The following is a 23,110-nucleotide window of genomic DNA, read 5'->3' as shown; positions in this document are numbered from 1 at the left end:
TGGGTTTAGTCTGGGAAAGAGAAGACTGAGAGGGGACATAACAGTTTTCAAGTTCATAAAAGGTTGTTACAAGGAGGAGGGAGAAAAATTGTTCTTCTTAACTTCTGAGGATAGGACAAGAAGCAATAGGCTTAAATTGCAGCAAGGTAGGTTTAGGCTGGACATTAGGAAAAACTTCCTAACTGTCAGGGTGGATAAGCACTGGACTAAATTGCCTAGGGAGGTTGTGAAATTGCCATCATTGGAGATTTTTAAGAGCAGGTTAGACAAACACCTGTCAGGAATGGTCTAGATAATATAGTTCTGCCGTGAGTACAGGGGACTAGATTAGATGACCTCTCGAGGTCCCTTCCAGTCCTATGATTCTATAAAAGGGAAGGAGTATATGTATTGCAAAGAAAACCTGATTAAGCTAACTAATCAACAGGACAGTTCCTTTGTGAATTAGTGCTGTTGAGAAACCAAAGTCACTATCAGACAGTTTTTTGTTTTTTTTTCTTCAGAGTAACCAAAATGGATTGCTAAATGGCCAAACTAATTCTGAAGTCTAAAAAGCAGCCTACTCTTTCCTCTGATTTCCTAAGGTTTGCTGAAGATATTGTGATTCTCTGCCCTGGTTTTTCTTTGGTAAGATCAATAGATGAGATCCTTTATAGATTTATGGTGTGTGTGTGGGTATGTGCGTGTGTGTGTGTGTGTGTTTCTTTGCTTTAAAATCTTTGTCTCCTGGAGAAACACAGCTAACCATCTATATTGTGAGATGGTTTGGAAATAAGTTAAATAATGGGCTGTTAACAATGGAGCTGGTGAAATAGTGGGCAGTTTGGAAGCGTTGAAAGTACCATGCTAATGATGAACTATGCGTTTCTTAGGAAGTGAGGTAAGAATTTGCAGAGACTTAACTGATATTTTTAGATTTTCTGAAGCTGGTTGGATGAGCTGTCTCATGCACTGTCCAGACTAGGGAAATTTTCAAAAAATCTCCTATCACCGCTGACACCAGTTCAACTCAGAGTAGATCTAACTGACATGGCCTTCCACAGAGTTTCCTTCCAGGGGGGATGAAGGCAGCTTTAAAAACTGGCAGAATTGTGCTGGCAGGAGTTCTTAGCGCCCTGTTGAATCAGCAGCTTTTCAACCTTTACTAGTATTCTCTATTTGTATTAGACCAGGATCCCATTGTGCTAGGCTCTGCACAAACACAGAATCAAAAGATGGTCTCTTCCCCAAGGGGCTTACAATCTCAGTAAAAGACCAGACAGATGAGTGAGTATAAGGAAACAATGAGAATATCGGTCAGCATAAGGCACTCCTAAACAGAAATAACGTGCACACAAGCAGGTTAAGCACTGATTTTACAAAATTGTTTCTAAATCAGTTTCTTTAGACCACTAGCAGCCTAAGTGTAGTCAAACTTTTTATAGGCAAGTTACCTAAGAAAAGCTTAGAGGAGGGATTTGAAGGTGAATAATGAGGTAACTTTGCAGATCATACAGGGACTGCCTTCCAAGTGTTGGGACAACATGGGAGAAAGCATGAAGGTGTTTGAAAATTTAACAAGTGGGCAGTGGCGGATTAGCCAGTAGGCCAACGGGGCCTGTGCCCTGGCCAATTGGGGGGCCCCCAGAAAAATGGGCACCACTGTGCCCTGACCCACTCTGCCTGCCTGCCCGGCGCTCCTGCTGGGGAGCGGGGTTGGGGCATGGGGGCTTGCCTCGCTCCCCCCGCCCGCCCGGTGCTCCTACTGGGGAGTGGGGGAAGCCCCTGGCACCCCTACCCTGCTCCCCAACAGGAGCGGCAGGCGGGGCAAACCCCCACACCACGACTCCACTTCCCCTGCAGGAGCACCAGAGGAGAGCGGGGGGTAGACTGCAGGCGGAAGGGGACCCCTCTTGCTCTTGCCCAGGGCCCCACAAACTCCTAATCTGCCTCTGAGTGGAGGTTGGAGACAAGCATAGACAGCTAGATAATGACTGTGAGGTGATTGGTAAGGTGAGGACTGACTCTGAAGGGCCTTGAAAATGAATACAAACAGCTTGTGTTTGTGATTGAGAAGGGGGAGCCAGTGGAGGGATGCAAAGTGATGGGTGACATGGGAAAAGTGACCGTCTAGGAAAATGACCTTTGCAGCAGCATTGTGAATGGATGTGAGCAAAGCAAGATTGTTTGTCAAGGCCGGAGAGAAGGATGTTGCAGTAATCGAGGCATGAGATGATGAAAGCCTGGATGATCGTTTTAGTTGTGGTAAATGGATAGGAAAGGCTGCATCTTAGAGATGTTATGCAGAAAGAATCAGCAGAGTTTAGATAAAGCCTGGATGTGGGGACTTAGAGCAGTGGAGGCAACCTGCGGCCCGTAGGCCACATACTTGCTCATGTCGATTCCATTCTAGGTGTGTGCATGCCCACGTGTACTCTTGTCAGAAATTTTGCCTTAGCTGACTCTGGTGCCCTCTCAGTTCCTTCTTACCACCCCTGATGGTTGCTTGGAGTGCCTCCCTCTTGCTTTGCAGGTATGATAGCGGTTTATTAGCTCCTGGCTGTTCTCTTTGTATATAGTTGACAATAGTTAGTTAGTAATTAAGTGTTAGGTTAGTTAGTTAGAATCTCAGCAATTACTTTGCCCTGTGGTGGGGCATGCCCCTGTTTCTGGGTTTCAAACCGTGCTCAGCTTGTAATAAGCCTATGCCGGTTAGTGACCCCTACAGCAGTTGCCTAAAGTATTTGGGGGAGTCACACATGAAAGAAAAATGCAGGATCTGCAAAAATTTTAGGCCAAGGACCCAAAGACTAAGTTGTTCCATACGTCGACGCAGCTCTTCGTCGCGGTGGCATACAGAATGAAGGGCCTTCCTGCATCTGCTCAGAGAATTTCATTGGGGATCACCGCCTGCATAAGGTTTTGCTATGAACAGGCAAAGGTGCCACCGCCGGTGATTGTCACTGCCCATTCAACCGGAGCGCAAGCCTCATCGGCAGCCTTCCTGGCCCAGATGCCAATTCGAGATATCTGCAGGGCCGCTACCTGGTCATCCATCCATACGTTCACATCCCATTACACGATCATGCAGCAGGCCCAGGACGATGCTGGCTTTGGTACAGCAGTATTGGAAGCTGCACAACCATGAACTCTGAGCCCCCTCCAGGGATATTGCTTGTGAGTCACTTATAATGGAATTGACATGAGCAAGCACTTGAAGAAAAAACGGTTACCTAACGTTCATAATTGTTGTTCTTCGAGATGTGTTGCTCATGTCCATTCCATTACCCGCCCTCCTACCCCTCAGTTAGAGTTACCGGCAAGAAGGAACTGAGAGGGCATAGGGCCAGCTGTGCCTCATATACCGGCGCATGAACGCGAGACTCCAGAGGGCGCCAGAGCCGGCCCTACGGATACTGCTAAGGCAAAAAATTCTGACAAATGGGCGTGCACACACCTAGAATAGAATGGATATGGGCAACACATCTTGAAGAACATCAGTTACGAAAGGTAGGTAACCGTTTTTTCTTACTGACATGCTAAACCAATCTAAGGCCTATTGAATTAAATCTGTAATTTTCTTGTGTCGACAAGGCCCCAGTATCTGAAGCCACTGATCTTACATAGAGTTGGATGAAAATGCTTGTAAAATATTATCACTGGTGTGGGTGGAGAATTCTGATTTAGTAGCATTTCATACTCCTTTTGCATGGATTCCAATGACTAAACAAACTACAAGGTAACAGAGAATCAAGCTCTGCATGTTTCACTTTCCCCATCTGCAAATGAAGATACTTTCCTGACTCGCAGAGGAGTTGAGGATACCTTTTTTTTTTTTTTTTTTTTGGTAAGATGTTTTGAGATTCTTAGGTGGAAGGACAAAGAATAATTAGGCACTTAAATACCTTTGAGGATCTGAGGCATATTATATAATCAGTTAAAATGAAAATGGAACTTTCCAGGGCTCTATCCATGTTAAACTTTCATACACTTTTTTCCGTTTTATTTACCAATGTGCTAGTTTAGTGTTCCGCAAAGCTCCATTTTGAAAGAGGATAAAAAGGGCTGTGTTCATTTGAGGCCCATATCCTGTTAGTGATCCCCACCCACAACTGAAGTTTACCATCAGGAGGTGGAGTTGAGAGAAACTTTAAGGGAACCAGCTTGGATGGGCAGAGTTGCCTTATCTGCAGCAATTTTTTCGTCCTTGTGACAATTTCCCCCTTTATGAAAGGTGATTAAGCAACTTCTTCTGCAGCCGTCTAGTGACTCTCTGAACGAGGTTTTTTCTTTTCTGGTGAAGAAAAACAAAGTTGAATCCAGTCTTGATCTGTTACCTTTGAAGTTTGCAATGGGGATCACTCATTAAATGCAAGGTAAACATGTTCCTGAATGACACCTGTCCATTGAATAAATGAAGGACAGATGTCTTCAACTGAGAAGCACAAGTGTATTCTTTACAACCAGGACAAAGTTATTAAAATATCAGGCTTGTTAGCTGAGTCAGTTGGTGAAGTAAGGGATGTGCATAAACATTTCCGTTGTTATGACTCAATGCAATGTAAGCAATGAACTGCTTTTTTACAGTGTATATTGTGTTATATCAAGTCATTTATCAATACTACAGTAGTATCATGTCAGAAAAATATGAGGGTTGCCTAACCCCAAAGCCTGGCCCAGATACTATGACTCTGTGAAATCCTCTTACTAAATACCTAAGACTCAGTTATGCCTATTATGAGGCAGAACTGTGCTGGAAAGGGGAAAGAGGCAGGTGCACCACCCAAGGATTATGGTCCTACTCAGGATTGCCCTATAATCACTTTATAGTAGCTAAGCAGGTTCTGTGTACTCCACTGAAGAACTCCTGGCTCAGTCAGCATGTTGGCACAGCATAGAGTGGAAGGAGATATGACCTAATAAGCAGCCTTTCATCCCACTGTTCACCACTGCCATAAGCTCAGTACAGGCTCTGGTAATGGAGGGTATGAGTTAGAGCAGCTCTCATAAGTGCCCTTTGAAACTGACATGGTACCTGGCAGCCGCTGAATAGGGGAGGTGCAACCTATTTTCTCCTCTCTCATATACCACTAACTTCCGTGAAATTACTAGTGATTCTTACCAATGTGAGAGAAAAATCAGCCCCAGTGCCTTTGGGTGCTAATGGGGAGAGGTGCCCCTAGCTACACATGTGCAATGGGAGCAGCCAGTGTTCCTGCCAATGTAATACCCTGGCATTCAGAACATGGGGCCGACTGCAGACCCCTCACCCTGTGCATACATGCTGCTTCCCTGGCTGTGGGCCACCCCAGGCACTACACTGCTGAGCACCAGCAGAAAAATGATGGCTGCCCCCTGCTCAGGAGCACTCATGCGGGGGCTTTCTCACAAGCTCTCCATTCCAGTGAAGCAGCTGTAAGTAACATATCACTCATATCATATCAGGAACAGGAAAGAGAGGGAACTCAGGAGCAGGCCATAATTTGGCTGCAGGCATTCAGGAATGCAAAGGCTTTGTAGTCTATATTGGTTCCACTTGGCTGGGTGTGAGTGAAAAATGTTGGCTTCTCTCCTGAGAGTGTCAAAGAGGGTGCCAATTAGGAGCAGTTGTTGTGGCAACTGTCCTGAGATCATACATGTCACATCACAGAATCTTTACTCTTCCTTTTTCTCCTGTTTTTGTTTCCCTCTTGCTCTGTGACTCACCTAATATCCAGAGTCTCTATCAAGGCCTGTTCTAGGGACACAAAATAATCATCAATATACAAGAAAATAATTTAAATGCAGTGTCATGTGTTTAGCAAATCTATTTCTGTCTCAAAATTCTGTAAATAAACTCCATTTTTAGTTTCACATTGCGGGATTATTGCCCAACAGGTATTACTTGCTAATGGGAGGGCATCAGATGTAGCATAAATATCAGCTGTGATGCATAGATAATTTCTTCTTTGAAACAGAACAGTTCTGGTGATAATTAAGCTTCTCCTTTTGGTATTTGCAATGGAGTTCATTCAGTTTTACTGTTTATATCCACCTCACGTAGGCTTTATGCAAACATAATTCATGTTAGAAACCAATTCAATAGACTGCTGGTCATTATTTCCCCACTAATACAGTACTACTGGCAACAAAACGCTGCTCTCCCTTTTGTAAAGGAGATGGGGCTGCCTCTAAACCTAAGTAACTTTTAAGAGGAGAATATAAATTAGAGTGAGTTGGCTATAACACTTGGGCTTGTCTGTGAACCAACACTGGTTCATGTGAACAGTTGACAGGCACAAAAACTGTTCAGCAATGTTTTTTTTTTAAAAGGCATTTTTGCTCTCTCTGGACAGCTATTAAATTTATGAATCTGTTCTTTGTGTTGTACTTCAAATTCTCAAGTTCATCGGGACAAGTCACATACGTAGTACTGTCTCATATGGCCACATCTGGTTGCTCAGAACTTGTGTGAACTTCATGCAACCGTGAACCCATCAAACCCATCCTTGCCTATGAGTTCATGCAAAATTCAACCATGCCAAAGTGCATTACAATTGAATCTGAAGCTTTACAAGCTTCAGGGCCTACAAATCCACAACAACCAGTTTTGATGCAAAACCATACCAAATCTTTGTAAAACTCAGCTGTAAGTGTATAAATGGGATAACGACATGGTACGAAAAAGGATGAGAAACCCTATTCTAGTCACATCCTTTTCTCAAATCCCATCCTTAATTATACTCCTTTCTGGAGTTATCCCAAGAGCTCTTTCTCTTTAAATCTTCTGACGTCAGCGATGCGAATCCATAGCAACTGTCTGTCACGTTGGATCAGTCCATGAGGGAAGTGGAAAGTGGGAAAGAAATTGCTCCTGTGCAATCAAGGCTTCAGTGTGAGTAAATACAAGGGATGCATTTATTTTGTGACATTCTGGATGGATTTTTAAAGCAATATCGGCAGCAGCAAAAGGAAACTGCAAGTATTGAATCTCCTGTAATGTGCATAATATTTTATTTGGTGAATGCATTTAATAAGCTAGGTCAGTGGTTGTGCAGCTGCTGTTCAGAGGGAATATTTTAAAGGCAAGAGGGAAGCTCAGATTCTGATGCATCATGGCAGTATATAAACCCAGACTGGAGACAAAGTCTCAGTGCCTGCCAGTTTTCTTGATAATGTTAAATGGTGCAGTCAGTATTAACAAACTATCTACAAACCCAGCCAATATGTAAATACTTCTTTTGCATAGAATTTCCTTAACTGTTTATGTAGAGATTTAGAGGGGCTGTCACCAGTTTGATGATGGCCCTGAAAAATTGTCATGCCCACTGAAATAAAAGCATGCAACTGTTAATAAGATATGCACCACACTTAACATGTATCTAGGTGCATCTCTCACGCTAAGGGGTGAAGCTGGAGATGCTTATGTGCCAATGCAACGGCCAAAACAGCTTTAAACAGAGTTGCTATAGGCAAAAGTGGTGTAAAATCTGCATATGGGTACTCCACAGCCTCCTGGGTGCTATGGAAGTCTCAGTGGTCGGTCTCTGCAGATCAGCGCAGAGAGGAGGAATGTGGGAGTGACAGTGGCATACGTTGCTGCGCCTTGCATTACCTAGCAGGAGATAGATATGGCTGGGCTGTGAGGATGCCCCAGGCCTTACTTTCTGGTTGAAGTGAGGATTCTACTCCTACCAACTCCACCCTGTTTTCTGAGTCCCCCCAGAATAAACTGTTTTCTTGGATTTTTCATGAGATATTAGAATGGTGTCCAAAATTACAAATGCATACAGCTGTGGTATACTTCAGTAGACATGCCAGGTAGCAAATTAAATTTATATGGGGTGCTGAGCAAGAAAATAACTTATTGGCTCACCTGCATCTGTTTACACGTTTACAGCTCAGTGTTAGACACCCAATTTAACTTGCATGTAGATGTTATGCATTAGATGCACAGGTGAAATTGTAGTTGCTCTTCTTCACCAGCCCTATGAAAGAAGACCGATATGGTGTACTAAAGAAAGCCTTTAGAGAGGTTCCCTACTATATACTGAATGTGTATGCATGCATATGGTACCTTTTCCCTAACCTAAAGGAGAGTGCTGTGTGGCTCAAAAGTATGTCTCTTACTCCCAGAAACTGGTCCACTAAATATTTACCTCACCTTGTCTTGCTAAGAGCCTAGGAGTGACATGTCTACACCCCATGCATATAGTTGCTACAGCTCTCTTAAACTAATCAAAGAGCTGTATGAATGTCATCACCCTCAACATGCCCAATATATGCATGGTACATTATGCATGAAATTAAGAGTGTAGCGTCACACCACACTTACTGCCCGCCGTGGTAGAATGCCTTCAACAACGCCCTAGGTGCTCTGCATGGAATAAACATGGCCCTAGCTTCCTTGTACCTAACTGAATGCTCCCGGAGCTGCTAGGCCCGTTACTATCCGTGGGGCTGAACGTTGAACCGTTTGTGCCATGAGACACGTTAAACACGCATGTAGACGCTCTGCATTAATGAAGCCAGGGAGGGACGCGCCCCACTGTAAACGGGGGAGAGAGAGGCGCTCCGGATTAAACGTGTAGCGCGGGTGCGGGGCCCGACGTCACGCCCGCAGGGGCTGCATTACACACGCCTGCAGCAGTAGCCCCCAGCCACATGGCGCAGCTTCGCGCGTGCACGGCCGGGCCACGCGGCGGCGGCTGCCCACTGCCAGTAGAAAGCCCGCTCTCCGTGCCCCGCAGCTGCCCCGCCCCTTGGACTGTACTATTCCACCTTGGGCCGTACCATCCTGCGGCAGCGGCGCGGGGGGGCGGAGCGGCTGCTGCAGCCCAGCCGGAATTAGCGGAGGCAGGCGCAGCTGGTTTGTCGGCGTCCAGCTCGGAAGGCGCGGCTCCCCCGTCTCTCGTCTTCCCTCCTCCTTCCCCCCCTCCCGCTGGGCCATGCGCGGTCCCGCCCGGCGTTAGGAGCGGCCCGGAGCGCGGTTGGCTGGCTGGCAGGCAGCTCCCTCAGGTAAGCGGGCCCCGCGGCCTCCCCTGCCCGCCGCCGGGCCTGGGCAGCGACTCTCCCCACGCAAGGACCCAAGGGGGGCTGCCAACTGGGGCGGGGCGGTGGTGGCGGCTGCTGTCCCCCCCTCCCCTCCCCTCCCCGTGGTGGCCGGGCCTGGTGTGGTGCGCGCGCAGAGGCCTGCGGAGGGGCTGCGGCGCCCCGAACGGGGGGGGGGCTGATGTGGCGGCCCCCAAGGAGAGTGTGTGTGTGTGTGTGTGTGTGTGGGGGGGGGGGGGTTCTTGGGTGTGGCCCGTAGGCGGGGGGGGCGGTGTTTGGCGGTAGGTAGCGGAGGATCCCCTTGATGCTGGGGGTGATGCGGGCCCCTGGGGCTGCTCCTCTGAATAACATGTGGAGGAGGCTGGTGGGCGGGGGGCGACTGGCGAGCAGCCTCCCTCCAGGGGTGGGCAGGGAGCGGGGAGTCTCCTTGTCTCGAGAGACAGGCGCGGCGCCCTCCTGTCTTGTGACCCAAAGGGCAGCAGGCTGGGGAGCTGGGGGCTGAAGCGCTGACTGCCTCCGGTGTTAATGGAGGCTGCGGTTGTGGTTGTATTGAATTGCTCATTTTCCTGGAGGAGCGAAGTGGATCCGTGGCGCTGGGGAAGCCCATCCCCGGTGAGGGTGTTTTTTAAGCAGGATCGTGTGGTCTCTGGGGTCTTTCAAGCCAAATGCCACTAAAGCAATTGACACGTTTCAAGGCAGGTGAGCGGGGTTACTCAAACCCCATCAATGTGAGAGACCCCAAGTGTTCCAGACCTTACCCTGTATTTCTATGGGGTAGGAAGTGGGGCTGAACTGTACAAGGCCTTCCTTTTCTCTAGAACAGGCAGCTTGAAGCTCCTCTCCCTGAAGCATAAGCAGAGCGTTTCATGCTCCTTGCAATAACTGGTTTGTTGTTGACATTCCTGGGAAGGAAAGGTTTCAGAACTGCAGACTGAAGCGTTATGGTGCGTTATATTTAACAAACGTTAATGTTAATCAGAGAAACACATAGATTGGAGGAACAAAATATCCTCTGGCTTGGGGACCCACTCTACTGGGAAGTCGTTGCCATGTTGCTGACAATGGTTATCAATAATGGGTTCAGTATTGAAAATGATGTGACTGCTGATGCAGATGGGGTATAGCACCCTTTGAGTAATAAGAACAGGAGTACTTGTGGCACCTTAGAGACTAACAAATTTATTAGAGCATAAGCTTTCGTGGGCTACATCCGAAGAAGTGGGCTGTAGCCCACGAAAGCTTATGCTCTAATAAATTTGTTAGTCTCTAAGGTGCCACAAGTACTCCTGTTCTTTTTGCGGATACAGACTAACACGGCTGCTACTCTGAAACCTTTGAGTAATGGTACTGAAAATGGCTTTGTCACATCAATACTAGCAGCTAAGCCTACCCATTTCATTGTCAGTAACAGATCAATTTCCTATTACCCAATTTCTATTTTTAGATGTTTGGAATAGATAGGGAAATCGTCCTTCTTCCTGAAATGTAAGACAGTGACTTATATTTGTGTTTTTTGCATTTAGCAAAAGTATAATTTGCTGATGGAACCCCATATTCTTTTTTTTTTTTTTTTCTCCTATGGGGGGATTATAACATAGTGCTAAATCTTGAAGTATCACATCATGTCTCCAGGAAAAGTGCTTGCAGCTCCTTTCGGTTAATTAAATGGCATATGTGTATTATACTTATCAATGCTATTGAGATATGTTGCTAACTTTTAGAACCAAATTCCTTTATTCCACAGAAATTTGGTCTTCTCCTAGGGATAAAAGTAAATATAGATGCCCAAGATTTTGAATCTTGTAAAAAGGTCATAGGAAATTTTGGTTTGGTCTAAATTGGAAAAAAAAATTGTCGAAAACCTGCCATGTGGTTGAGCATCGGCAAATTGAAAGTTATGCTGCTTTAGTGCTACTTGTGTTAATCCAAAAGCGGTTTCTTGCCTGCCCTGCTGTGATAGGGCAATCTCCTGAAGAGTTACTTAGGTTCACAGTGGGAGAGTGGAAAAAGGAAAGTCTGCTCACAGAATTCCATTAGATATGTTGAGAGTGATGCAAAAAGATATATAGCAATATGTTAGTAGAGCTATTAGTTAATGCTGTTGTACCCAGTTGGCTCACGAGGAATTGCATATGCAGTCCTGGCCTGCAGTAAGAAAAAATCTTGATAAAACATGCACTTTTAGTTGGGTAAATCCTTTTAACGAGATGTACATTTTTAGTGTTTGTTGCAATCAGTTCATGTGGGAGGCTTATGCACAACCTAACTCTACAATGGCTATTTGCCAGTCAGTTTATATTTCTACAAGAAGCAACAGAGGGTCCTGTGGCACCTTTAAGACTAACAGAAGTATTGGGAGCATAAGCTTTTGTGGGTAAGAACCTCACTTCTTCAGATGCAAGATATTTCTACAAGGTTACCTTTTCTTTATTTGGGGGGAAAGTATGTGAACAGACTAAAAACAAATGGTGAAAATCTATGTAGAAATGTTTTAGTATTTCTGTAATATGAGACTAGTAGTACGACAAAATTAAATTTAAATTGAAAAAAGCCCTAAGGTGTATAATATGTTGTTTTTAAACCAGTGAAAGTATTGCCCCAGTTCTCATAAATACATATCTGAAGTACACACATTTTGTATGATTACACATGCAAATTATGAAAGCCTTGATTTGAGATTCAAAATTAGCTGTATATTGAAAATCCTATCCTTATGTCAGAGGTCCAGAGCACACTACCAAATTTCCTGTTTAGCATGATTTTCGGGACTTGGGATGTTTTCTTGAGTAATGATCAGGTCATTGAATACTAGATTGTTGGCCACACTGTTTAAATACATTTAATTCTGTATACTTAGTTTTAGCCTTTTCATTATCCAAACTTCCTTCATGTTCCTTAGATAGCTTTATCTGCTGTTTAATTTGTCTGATTGTCTGTCACATTCTCCTGAATTCTGGAAAACTGGGATTGTTATTATGATTCTTAGAAGTCTCCCTGGAAAAACTTAAAAAATATTTTTGGTCTGTAGAACTGTGTACATTAGGTAGCACTATTGTAAGAAAGGTTGTTACATCTTTAAGGAATGCTACAAAGCTGTATGACTGTAAAAAAATTGTAAAGGTGATATTGGAAATAAATGTAAAACCTGTACACCATATTGTAAATCTTAGGCTACATCTACACTACAGGGGGGGGTCGATTTAAGATACGCAAATTCAGCTACGCGAATAGCATAGCTGAATTCGACGTATCAGATCCGACTTACCCTGTTGTGAGGACGGCGGCAAAATCAACTGCCGCAGCTCCCAGTCGACGGCGCTTACTCCCACCTCCGCTGGTGGAGTAAGCGCGTCGATTCGGGGATCGATTGTCGCCTCCTGACGAGACGCGATAAGTCGATCCCCAAGAGATCGATTTCTACCCGCCGATTCAGGCGGGTAGTGTAGACCTAGCCTTACTCAGTTGTTACTGTCTTCTCTGCCAAAACCGTAAATCAGGCAGGCCCTTAAATAAGTCCTAAGGCAGGGTCAGTTGATTTGCTGCTTCTAATTTTAGAAGTCAGTTCAAAAAGCCTTGTCAAATTGGTGGTAAATCCAGTGTCTGTGGTGAAGTGACATTTGATGCGTTCATTATTGTGCAGCATAAACATTTACCTAGAGCGGTACAATGCTAATGCAGAGCTTTTTTTTTTTTTTTTTTTTTGGTGTGTGTGTGTGCTTCAGAACACTTAATCTTGTTAATATCAGTGGACAGGTTAATGCAAACCCTGAATAAATTTAATTTATTTTTTATAAAGCATGGATAACACTACAGTGATCTTGGACAATTTAGAAATTCTCTCTTTAGAGCCCACCAAAAAATGAACCTCCTCTTCTTCATACGGCAGAGTAGGTTTGAGTCCCTTATATAATCTTTCTCAAATATATACACCTCTACCTCGATATAACGCTGTCCTCGGGAGCCAAAAAATCTTACTGCATTATAGGTGAAACCGAGTTATATTGAACTTGCTTTAATCCACCGGAGTGCGCAGCCCCGCCCCCCGGAGCACTGCTTTACCGCGTTATATCTGAATTCGTGTTATATCGGGTCGCGTTATATCGAGTCAGCGGTGTAGTTTGGTATACTTATCTATCTGTGTGTGTGTGTGTGTGAAATTTCTGTGTTTTGCAACCTAGTGTTTTGTGATAGGATTTGTGTGAAAGATGCTAAACAGAACTAATTGAATAATCATGAACACATAAGTGTATACTGTTTAAGGGAAAATGAAATGTTGTGATATCTGATATTGAGTATGGTAGACAGTATAATAAAACTTTCCAGATTACATACAGCAGTGCTGTTCTATAAAGTCTCAGTTTTCATTTAAAAAAAAAATCTCTTCTGTTTATGGAGAACTTTCAAAAGGTGCTCTGAATGTAAACCATGCTGCAGTGTCTTGAGTTTGCAGAGAGCCTGAAACAAATGCTTTGAAGTTTGAACTGCCCTATTCATTTCATTGAGTACTAAGTCAGATGTCAGTGATACTTTAAATGTGAGTGTTATTTTACAGCTCATCAGAGATAGTAAGCATCACATTATGAAGATCTTCACTAACATTTGCCAAAGTATGAGACTAGAAGGACTGGGGATGGAGGTGGAAGAACAGAACTAAAAATTAATATGGGCAGGCCTTTAATCACAGATGGTAGGATTTTTGGGGCAGGGGAAGGGATTGGTTTCATTTTTCTGAAGAGGAACTTGACTTTCAAAAGTTTGAGAAATGTTAACATATCTTAGGGCACGTCTTCACTGGCAACACGCCTTTTGTAGTTGCAGCATAGTGCTGGGAGAGAGCTCTCCCGGTGCTCTTAAAAACAAACAAACAAAAAAACAAACAAAACCACCCACCTCCACGAGGGGCGCAGCTACCAGTATTGGTGCACTGTCTATACTGGCACATTACAGCGCTGAAACTTGCAGCGCTCAGGGATGTGTTTTTTCACACCCCTGAGTGAGAAAGTTGCAGCGTTGTAAAGTGCCAATGTAGACAATCCCTAATTCAATTATACTAATATACCTGCTGTGTGTCACTGGGTGAAATGTCTGCAAAGAGTTAGAAAGGAGAGGGAAGAATCCTAGAATCGTAGGATGGAAGGGACCTCGAGAAGTTATCTTGTCCAGTCCTCTGCACTCATGGCAGGACAAGTATTATTTATGGCTCAATTAAATGTCCCAATTAAAAGATTGAGATTCTTTTGCCCTATCTAGAGCATGAATTTAGTCTCTTAATGGCAAACTTTGTTCATCAATTTGAAGAAGCCATTGCTTCCCCCCACCTACTTCAGGTATTGGATCTCAGACAAGTCTTAATCATAAACGTTTTGCACAAGGCAGCTGCTTCAGGCTAATTATGCAGAGTTCAGCACTGCGATTCTAAAGTAGTATCAAAAACTATAATTTTAAGTTTAAATTTCCATTTAATATGATCCCTTACAAATAAAAATTGAGGTTAGTTTTAACATGCTTCTTAAATGAGGTTGAGGAACCAGGAGCAACTCCTGATGGTCACCTTCTACTTCTATATTTTCAATGGGCAAATAGGCCCATCATGATAAAATGCAGGAGCCGCTGGACTCTTTCTCATCCCACAAAGAGGAGGAAGATTCAGGATCCTCAGAGGATAGAAAGAATAGTTTTTATCGAGTAGCTGGTAGCATGCATATCTTTTTCCTCTTGCCCAGGTGTCCATAGTAGGGTATAAAATTACAGGAAACCTAATTTGCAGACAAAGAGTAACATTTACTTCAACAGTTTGTCCCTTAAAAATACCAAACAACATGAATTATAAGTGATATAACTTGTGTATATAGAAGTTTTGGGACTAAAAAGTGCAATCTAAATACAAGATACTCCATATTAAAAAAGCAAAAATTGGCTGCCATCTGTTTAAAAACCTCCTGGACTAAAAACTCTCAATCATGTTATGACAGTTTCATATCTGTGCAGCTAGATATGTTTCCCCAAGTCTTGAGCTACTACTGAAGAGAGTGCATTAAATAGTTCACAATTACATATATCTTTTAAAATGTTTACCGCTGCTTTCTGTTTACCAGTACCTCATGGCATTCTGATCCAAAGCAATTAAAATCCTGTTCTAACTTTCAGACATTAAGGGCCATATTGTACCCCTTGATCTATATGTGGACAGGACCCTCTGCATACTGATCATGCTCCTCCTACACAGAAAGGAGCCTCAACATCTACACTGTAATTAAACAGCCCTTAGCCCAAGTCCTAGTCAGCTGGTATAAGCTGGCCCTAGGTTTTTAATTGCAGTGTAGACAGACATATGATATGAGTAAGGCCCTAACAAATTCATGGTCCGTTTTGGTTAATTTCACAGTCATAGGATTTTAAAAATAGTTCGTTTCATAGTTTCAGATGTTTACATGTGGGGATCCTGCCCCAAAAGGGAGTCGTGGGGGATCGCAAAGCTATTTTAGGGGGGTCACGGGATTGCCACCCTCACTTCTGAACTGCTGCTGGCAGGGATGTTGCCTTCAGAGCTGGGCAACGCCTAGCTCTAAAGCCAGTATCACCGCCAGCAGAAGTGAGGGTAGCCTGGCCTGGGGGGGGTCGTCACTTTTTGGGGGGGCAGGGCCGGCCTTATAAGTGGATGACCACCCAGGGTCCCATGGTCGGGGGGCACCAGGGTTCCCTTTCCAGCCAGCCCCAGATGCCTTTAATCCCAAGCCTGAAGCTGGAGAAGGGCAGGGCAGGGGGCCACACCAGCTGGGGGCTCCTACTGTGTGCTGGGCTCCAGCTGCTAGTCCCAGTAGGGCTAGGGAGGGATGGGACTTCCTCTTCCCCTGCATGGGCTGGGACTGGGTCAGACGCAACTCTGGGACAGGGCCGGATTAACCTTTTGTGGGCCCAGCACCAAACATATATGTGGGCCCACAGAGGGGCAATGGAGCATGGTGTGGGGAGGTCGGTACCTAAAGCGAGGGGCTGACCTGGGGCAATGGGGCTTGGTGTAGCCCTGTGCGAGGGCACTGTTTACAAACCGTCAGCTGCCAGATGCGCACCAGCCCGGCCGGCCCTGTGCTGCCAGTGTGCCCTTACTCCTTGGGGGCGGGGCCCATGCTGTGCCACACAGACCCTGCTGCCCGATACTTCCTGACTCCCTATCCCCAGTGCCCATTGCTCAGAGACCCCTATGCCCAGCACCCCCCAATACCCCACCACCACAAATGCCCAGCACCACCCCACAGACCCATTGCAACTGTTCCGAACTCCACACAGAGCCCCCACTTACTAGCACCCCTAAACACACAGGTCTCCCCCACCGCCCAGTGTCTTTCCCCACAACCTCACCATCAAACTACAAAGCGCTCCACACAGACCCCCCACTGTCCAGCACATCAAGACACACAGACCTTCCCCACTGCCCAATGACGCACCAACAGACCCCCCCACTGCCTGGCACCCCAAAACACAAACAACCCTCACTGCCCAGCGTACCCCAGTCCCCCATGCCTTGCCCCCTGCCCCAGCTGCACTCATCAGCCCTGCTGGGAGGTGACTGTGTCTGCTGGGCTGAGCTGGCAGTATGGCCTGGGCTGGTCCTGGGGCAGGAAATCACTCTGCTCCAGCCCCTCAGGAGCAGTGCAATCAGCCAGGCAGAGGAGCAGGGCCTGCCTGAGCTGGGTTCCCTCAGGACCTACTTGCCTGGAGGGGCCCAGCCATGCCCCTCACACTGTACCCTCTCCCTCCTGGCTGAGACTGGGTCAGCTTCTACCCTAGTCCCAGACGGCTTGTCTCTGGGGAGGCAGGCGGGGCCCCACAGGTGGCAGGCAGCAGAGACTGCTGGGATCCTTTCTGGAGCTGCACTGGCGTCCAGCCAGGGGGCGGAGAGGAGCCCTTGGTTGGCGGGCTAAGAGGAGCAACTGGTGGGAGGGGCCGGGGGCAGAGAGGAGCCCTTGGGTGGCCAGTGGGCGGGCCTAGAGGAGCGTGTGGTGGGCGGGGTGAGGGGCGGAGAGGATCCAGTGGGCAGACAGGGCCTTGGGGTGCAAGTTGGCCAGGGCCCCTTCTGAGCATGGGCATGGCACCATTGTAAACGCAACACTGCTCTGGGAACCTCCCCTGACTGCAGGAAGCTCTGCGGCTGCGCTGCCTCCACCCTCATTGAAGATGGCGTATCCATGGAGCTTCTTATTCTGTAGTGATGGTTGCTTTATTTATAAAAGGGCATTTTTATTGCAAAATAGAATTTAAGGATTATTTGTAACTTTAAGTACATCAGGAAGTCAGAGTGACTCTCGTTACTCTTTACATCATAATTTAGCAAAGAGATTGAGGAAATTAAGGAGAATCTAAATGATTTTTGCCCTTATCACAGACGTTTGTGGGAAAATGTATATTGTGAGGATAGTGACAGTGAGTTGCTGTCAGAGGTATAAAATTTGTGGAAATCTTCAACAGCAGTAAGTCACTAAGACTGGTGGGATTAATCCAAGAATTTTGAAACAATTGAACAACAACAATAGCTGAGCCCTAATTTAAAAACAAAATATTTTGCATTTTAAAACTGTAGCTCTCAGATAGCAGTGTGACAGTGATATGAATGCCTAGGTAACTGTCAGGATTCAAGAAGGGTCAGTCATGGCATGGAAAAACTCATTTCTCCATAGGGAGTATGTATTTTGCCTCATGCTGTACTAGAATAGGGGCTCCTGGCTCCTTTGCTCTGTGTGTTGGGGGTGGGGAACAAGCAGTGGAGCAGTCCAAGTATTGCTGCTCCTTTAATATGAGGGTAGGAAGCTGAGCAGTCTCTGAGCTGCTTACTTTTTTTTCAGGAGAGGTGGGAGAGAGTGGAGCATCAAGAGCTACTGTCCTTTTGCAGAACAAGAGAGAAGGAGTGGTGCTGATGCAGCATCTCCTTTGGAGAGGAGATAAGGGAAGACCAGAGAAGTGGAGTCCTTAATGCCTTTCTTGAAGGAGAGGGAGAGCAATGGTGTATGTGGGAGAAGTGTTGCTGGGAGGCTAAGGGCGTCCTGCATATCCCAGAGCCCTGCAAAGAGGCAGCAGGTCCCAATATTCATTTGATGGGTAGTTGGTGGTTTTTTTTTCATTTGAAGGGGGGTGTGTGTGTCTCAAATTCATTAATGGGCATGTGAGTAAAATACCAAAAGTAATTAATTTAGGGGTTAGGGGGAGAGCCCAGAATTCATTTACTGTGGTGTTTGAGTGGGAGAACTAGATGGGTGTTATGGTTGACTTTATAATATTGTACAGTAAGTGGTTTATGAGAGTCCTACACGTTCTGAAGCATTATGTACAAACCACTGCTGCAGGCAGGATGCAAGGACATTGTTTTATTCTAATACAGTTCCTGTATGAACAATAATAACATTTATTTTAATAAATAATGTGCTGAGCCTGATTTTTCTGAGGTGCTGAGCACTAACAGCCCCCATTGATTTCAGTTGGAGTTTTGGGTGCTCAAGACTTCCTAAAATCACGGCCCACAAAATGCTTGAGACGCTTATGTAAATCAAAACTAGTGCGAGCAAAGATTATATGGATACGATGCATGTTTTCCCTAAAAGTGTGACGTGTCCTAAATGCAGAAGTTCAAAAACCAGTTTACTACAGCTTCATGATTTTTCTTGTTTTATAAGTTAGGAACATGACATTTCAACTTAGCTTCTTCAAGGTGGAAGTAATCTTCTTTGAAATCGATTGGAGTCCACTGTAGCTAGCTTTATTTATCTTTACAGAACAATACTTTATTATATTATTTAAGCACTGATGGTGAGCTCTGTCATGTCAAAGACAGAATCCTTGGAATTTACAGTCTTTAAGTGTCCAGTCTGGTGACCCCTTATGAGTTCTTTTCTTGTGTGATTAAAGGTTTGCAGTATCAGACCCAAAAGGTCTCCTTTAGAATGTAAAATCGTAATCATACTTGTAATGTGACTCTTTTCTGAAACAAGAAACCATAAAACTTCCTTTTAAAAAGTTGTTGATCTACTAAAACTTAGAATACTATCTAAATGGTTTTTATTCTTTTTTTATTCCCAGATGACTGTTACATGCAATTTTTAATGTTTGAATGGGTAACATTTTACTATGTCCATTCATACTTTGTTTAGATGATGCGAGGAATGTTGTGAAAGGACTGGTTTTTTTTCTGCAGCCTTTTTTTCAAAATATTTGTAATTAATAAGCATTTCTATGAAGCTCATTGCCATGGGACTTGAGAATATTTTAAACATTAACAAATTTAAACTCCTAAAGCAGCCCTTTGTGATAGGGAGTGGGGCACAGAGATTAAATGGTTTACCCAAGATTGCACCAGAAATCTTTGGCACATCTAAAATAGAACCCAGATCACCTGAGTCTCATATTGGAGTATCTTAACCACAAGGCCATCCTTCCTGTCATCTTTATGCAAGCAATCATGCTAATTTGTGGCCTATCAAGTGAGTTAGTTGTACACAATAGTTAAGTTGAGGGGAAATTGGATGTTACCGACAATCTCAGTGAAATGGTAGCGCACCCATCTTAGAAAAAGTTAGGCTAATAGCTACTTTTCTGCAATTGAAAGTGTTTAGATACAAGGTTAGAATATACTAACTTTATATAATTTCTCTTTTTACCAGATACCTACTGTCCAAAGGTAGAGTTCAAGATGGGGTGGGGGGTACTGTCAAATTTTAAGGGGAATTCCAGGAGAGAGATTCCCCATTCCAGCTGCTTGGAAGGCTCTGGGAATTCCTAGAACCTGCTTGGGGTCTTTGTCTTCCATAACAGTATCTGTGTAGTAAGTGTCTGAGGCCTTGGCTACACTGGCGCTGTACAGCGCTGCAACTTGCTGCACTCAGGGGTGTGAAAACGCCCCCCCCCCGAGCGCAGCGAGTACAGCGCTGTAAAGCGCCAGTGTGATCAGAGCCTGCAGCGCTGCACGCTCACTCACAGCACTGCAAGCTACTCCCCTCGGAGAGGTGGAGTACATACAGCGCTGCGAGAGCTCTCTCGCAGCGCTGGCGGCACGACTACACTCGCGCTTCACAGCGCTGTGAATTCCCGAGTGTAGCCAAGGCCTGAGAGATCTGAAGCTTCCTTCAGGAAGCTTCCAGATCTGAGTTTCCTCTAGCTGGTGGAAAGTAAAAGAAACTCTGTCTCCTTTCCTCCTGCTACGCAGCTTCCTGAGTAACAGAGCTCTTGCTTCTCCCAGCAATACTCTACTCCTTCCCTCAGAACCTCCTGGCTGCTGCAAAGATATAGGGAAGAAAGATATGTCTGCTATTCCACCCATTCCCAGCCTCTGTTTTTTTGGGTCATTCTCCTCTGTGAATAAGTTCATCCTCGTTCTCCCATGTGAATAAGTTTGCTGTTGCTCATAGTTTTCCCAAACAGCAGCTGCATGAAATTGAATATCTGCAGAAATTGATGTCATCGGTTCCTATGCTCACTAGAGAGTTTCCCACTTGAGTGTGGGTGAACGGATGTTTGGATCCCTGCATATTGACATAACTAGAACAAGAAGTGTGAATAACCTATTTAAATCTAAAAATGTCACAGTGAAACCTCTTTAGCATTCCCTAGCCTATAAATCTTGACCAGTAAAAAGTATACAAAACATACATGAGAAGAGAAACAGTAATAATCTTATAAAGTAAGCCTGTGTCTACACTAACATCTTCCTAAAATTTCCTTTTCTTGCTACCATTGGTTAAGGTCTACTATTGTCGCAATAAAGGCAGGTGGCTGCTTAACACTTCAACTACTAGATAGTCTGGAGCTGCTCTGGATATGTTTAGCTGAGACAAAGGTTAAAATCGGTTGGTTTGCACTAGTGCTGCCACCTGTGGGAGCAGTGTTGGGCAAATGTAGGCAGAGAAAAGGCTAGTGGAGACACAGTCTAAAAGTCTGGAGTGATGGTTCTGAAATAAGTCCTCAATTAAGTTATCTTGTTCATCGGCAGTGGTAAATCTAGCTTTCTGTGCCTGGTCTAATTAGGGGTATAAACTTCTTGTAAAACTTCTTTTCTCATGGCAGGAATGCTTTGTGTGTCAAGTCTCAATTTTGAAAACTTTGTTTAAAGAAATTAGACCTTTACTCAAGGTATGAGAACTTTCCTCACAGGCAAAACTTTTAGAGGTACCAAATAAGATTAACACAGAAAAATTGAGTAATTGAAAGGGTAGGCTCATATTTCTGAGTCACAATGGTCTTGCATAGTTTATGAAATCTCCCTCTACACCACTTTAGAGGCCAAATACCTGTGTGTTTGAGTTCTTATTTATTTTTGAAAGCTTTTTTTGTTTTGTTTCCTGCACACTAGAATATTCTTGTACCAAAACCTCAAACAATGTTTTTGAATTATTTAGTTCAGATAAAGATTTTGCAGGTTTTTTCTTTAGAGGCTTTAAGTTCAACCTTCATTGTCTGTTTTTGCCTCTAGCTTTGTATAAGTCAATTTTAATTTCCAGTGTATGAGGAGCCTACAGGATGGATTCCAAATAAATTTCATTTTTCCTCATGACCCCTGCAGAAGATAGAGCAGAACTTATTTGTCAGCCCTACTTTTGAGTATCAGAGTTTGAGGGTTGATGTGTAAAGCTGTCGATGCTGAGTACCTCTTTCATACCTCCATCCCAGCTGTCACTTAGGAATCTGTGGCAAGAAATTGTCTGCCTCTTCTGAACTCCTTGATTTTTAAAACAAAAAAACAAATATCAATGCACAGAGCACTGAGTAAAATGACCAGAAAAAAACCCTACTGCTCTGAACCCACCAAAATAAAATCTAGGTCATAGAGATATTACTAGCAAGACATGGGCAGGACTATAGGAGGAGAAACTTCTGCCTATGATATAGCAGGTAAATTCAAAGTGGGGTGGAGGAATATTGCATTGTGTCTTCTCCTGCTTTGTGTGAGCAGGAAAAGTCCACCTGTGTGGATGAGGATACTGTTACAGTCTCTAAAGGGTGCTAGTCCCCAGACTTCAGTAAAAGTTAAGGTGGTTGAAGACAAGGAAGGGAAGTCATTAAAGGGATGGTCTAGTTCAGGGGTCGGCAACCTTTGGCACGCGGCTCGCCAGGGTAAGCACCCTGGCGGGCCAGGCCGGTTTGTTTACCTGCCGCGTCCGCAGGTTCGGCTGATTGCGGCTCCCACTGGCCGCAGTTCACAGTCCCAGGCCAATGGGGGCTGCGGAAAGTGGCTGCCAGCATATCCCTCGGCCCGCGCCGCTTCCCGCAGCCCCCATTGGCCTGGGACTGCGAACTGCAGCCAGTGGGAGCCGCAATCGGCCGAACCTGCAGAAACAGCAGGTAAACAGCCTGGCCCGCCAGGGTGCTTAGCCTGGCCCGCCAGGGTGCTTAGCCTGGCCCGCCAGGGTGCTTAGCCTGGCCCGCCAGGGTGCTTAGCCTGGCGAACCGCGTGCCAAAAGTTGCCGACCCCTGGTCTAGATAATACTTAGTCCTGCCATGAGTGCAGGGGACTGGACTAGATGACATTTCGAGGTCCCTTCCAGTGCTACAATTCTACGATTCCTGACCAGGGATAGTCAGCTATATGGATGTAGATGGTTGGTAGCAGCAGACAAAACTGTACACAAAATATCTATAAAAGTTTAAAAAAAAAAAAATTGCAACTTTTTTGATAATGCTGTTCATCTAAGAGTTTGAACAAATTTCCATTCCCAAAAACTGTAGGGAAAAACTTCATGCCAGCTTGTAAGCTAAGGTAATAAAACTCTTTAAAAGATGGAAGTGGAAAGTCCAGAGTTCCAAGCAAATAGCTAAATTAATCAAGGAATTTCCAGTGTTGGCAATTCTCACCATTTTATCATGAGTTCTTCAATATTTTGGTGTGCATTAAAGCTCCAGCTGCTGGAATTGTGAGATTGCGAGTCTCACCCTAATGGTTGCGGAGAAAAGCTGAAAAATGCAAAGCAGATGTACCCTGAAAGCTCAAACCAGAAGACAAATAATACATTTTATTCTTTTTAAGCCAATTTCATGATTTTTGAACACTTGAGGTTGGCAGTACTGCATTAGCTTCCATCCATGATTCAATCTTTATAGTTTGTCTCAATCTATTTTGATT

General features: G+C 44.8%; 1 protein-coding gene across 1 annotated transcript in view; it reads left to right on the top strand.

Moving 5' to 3' along the window:
- The first annotated feature begins 8,896 nt into the window (after positions 1 to 8,896).
- The window catches only part of GNB4 (G protein subunit beta 4), a 51,227-nt gene continuing 37,013 nt past the window's right edge, over positions 8,897 to 23,110 (top strand). Inside the window, exon 1 of the mRNA XM_065410341.1 lies at positions 8,897 to 8,976. The gene's annotated coding sequence lies outside the window, so the exon portion shown is untranslated. The remainder of the gene's footprint in view (positions 8,977 to 23,110) is intronic.

The sequence above is a fragment of the Emys orbicularis genome, chromosome 9, assembly GCF_028017835.1.
Source record: "Emys orbicularis isolate rEmyOrb1 chromosome 9, rEmyOrb1.hap1, whole genome shotgun sequence".
In the NCBI taxonomy this organism is placed as follows: Eukaryota; Metazoa; Chordata; order Testudines; family Emydidae; genus Emys; species Emys orbicularis.
This window is presented reverse-complemented; position numbering and strand designations above follow the sequence as displayed.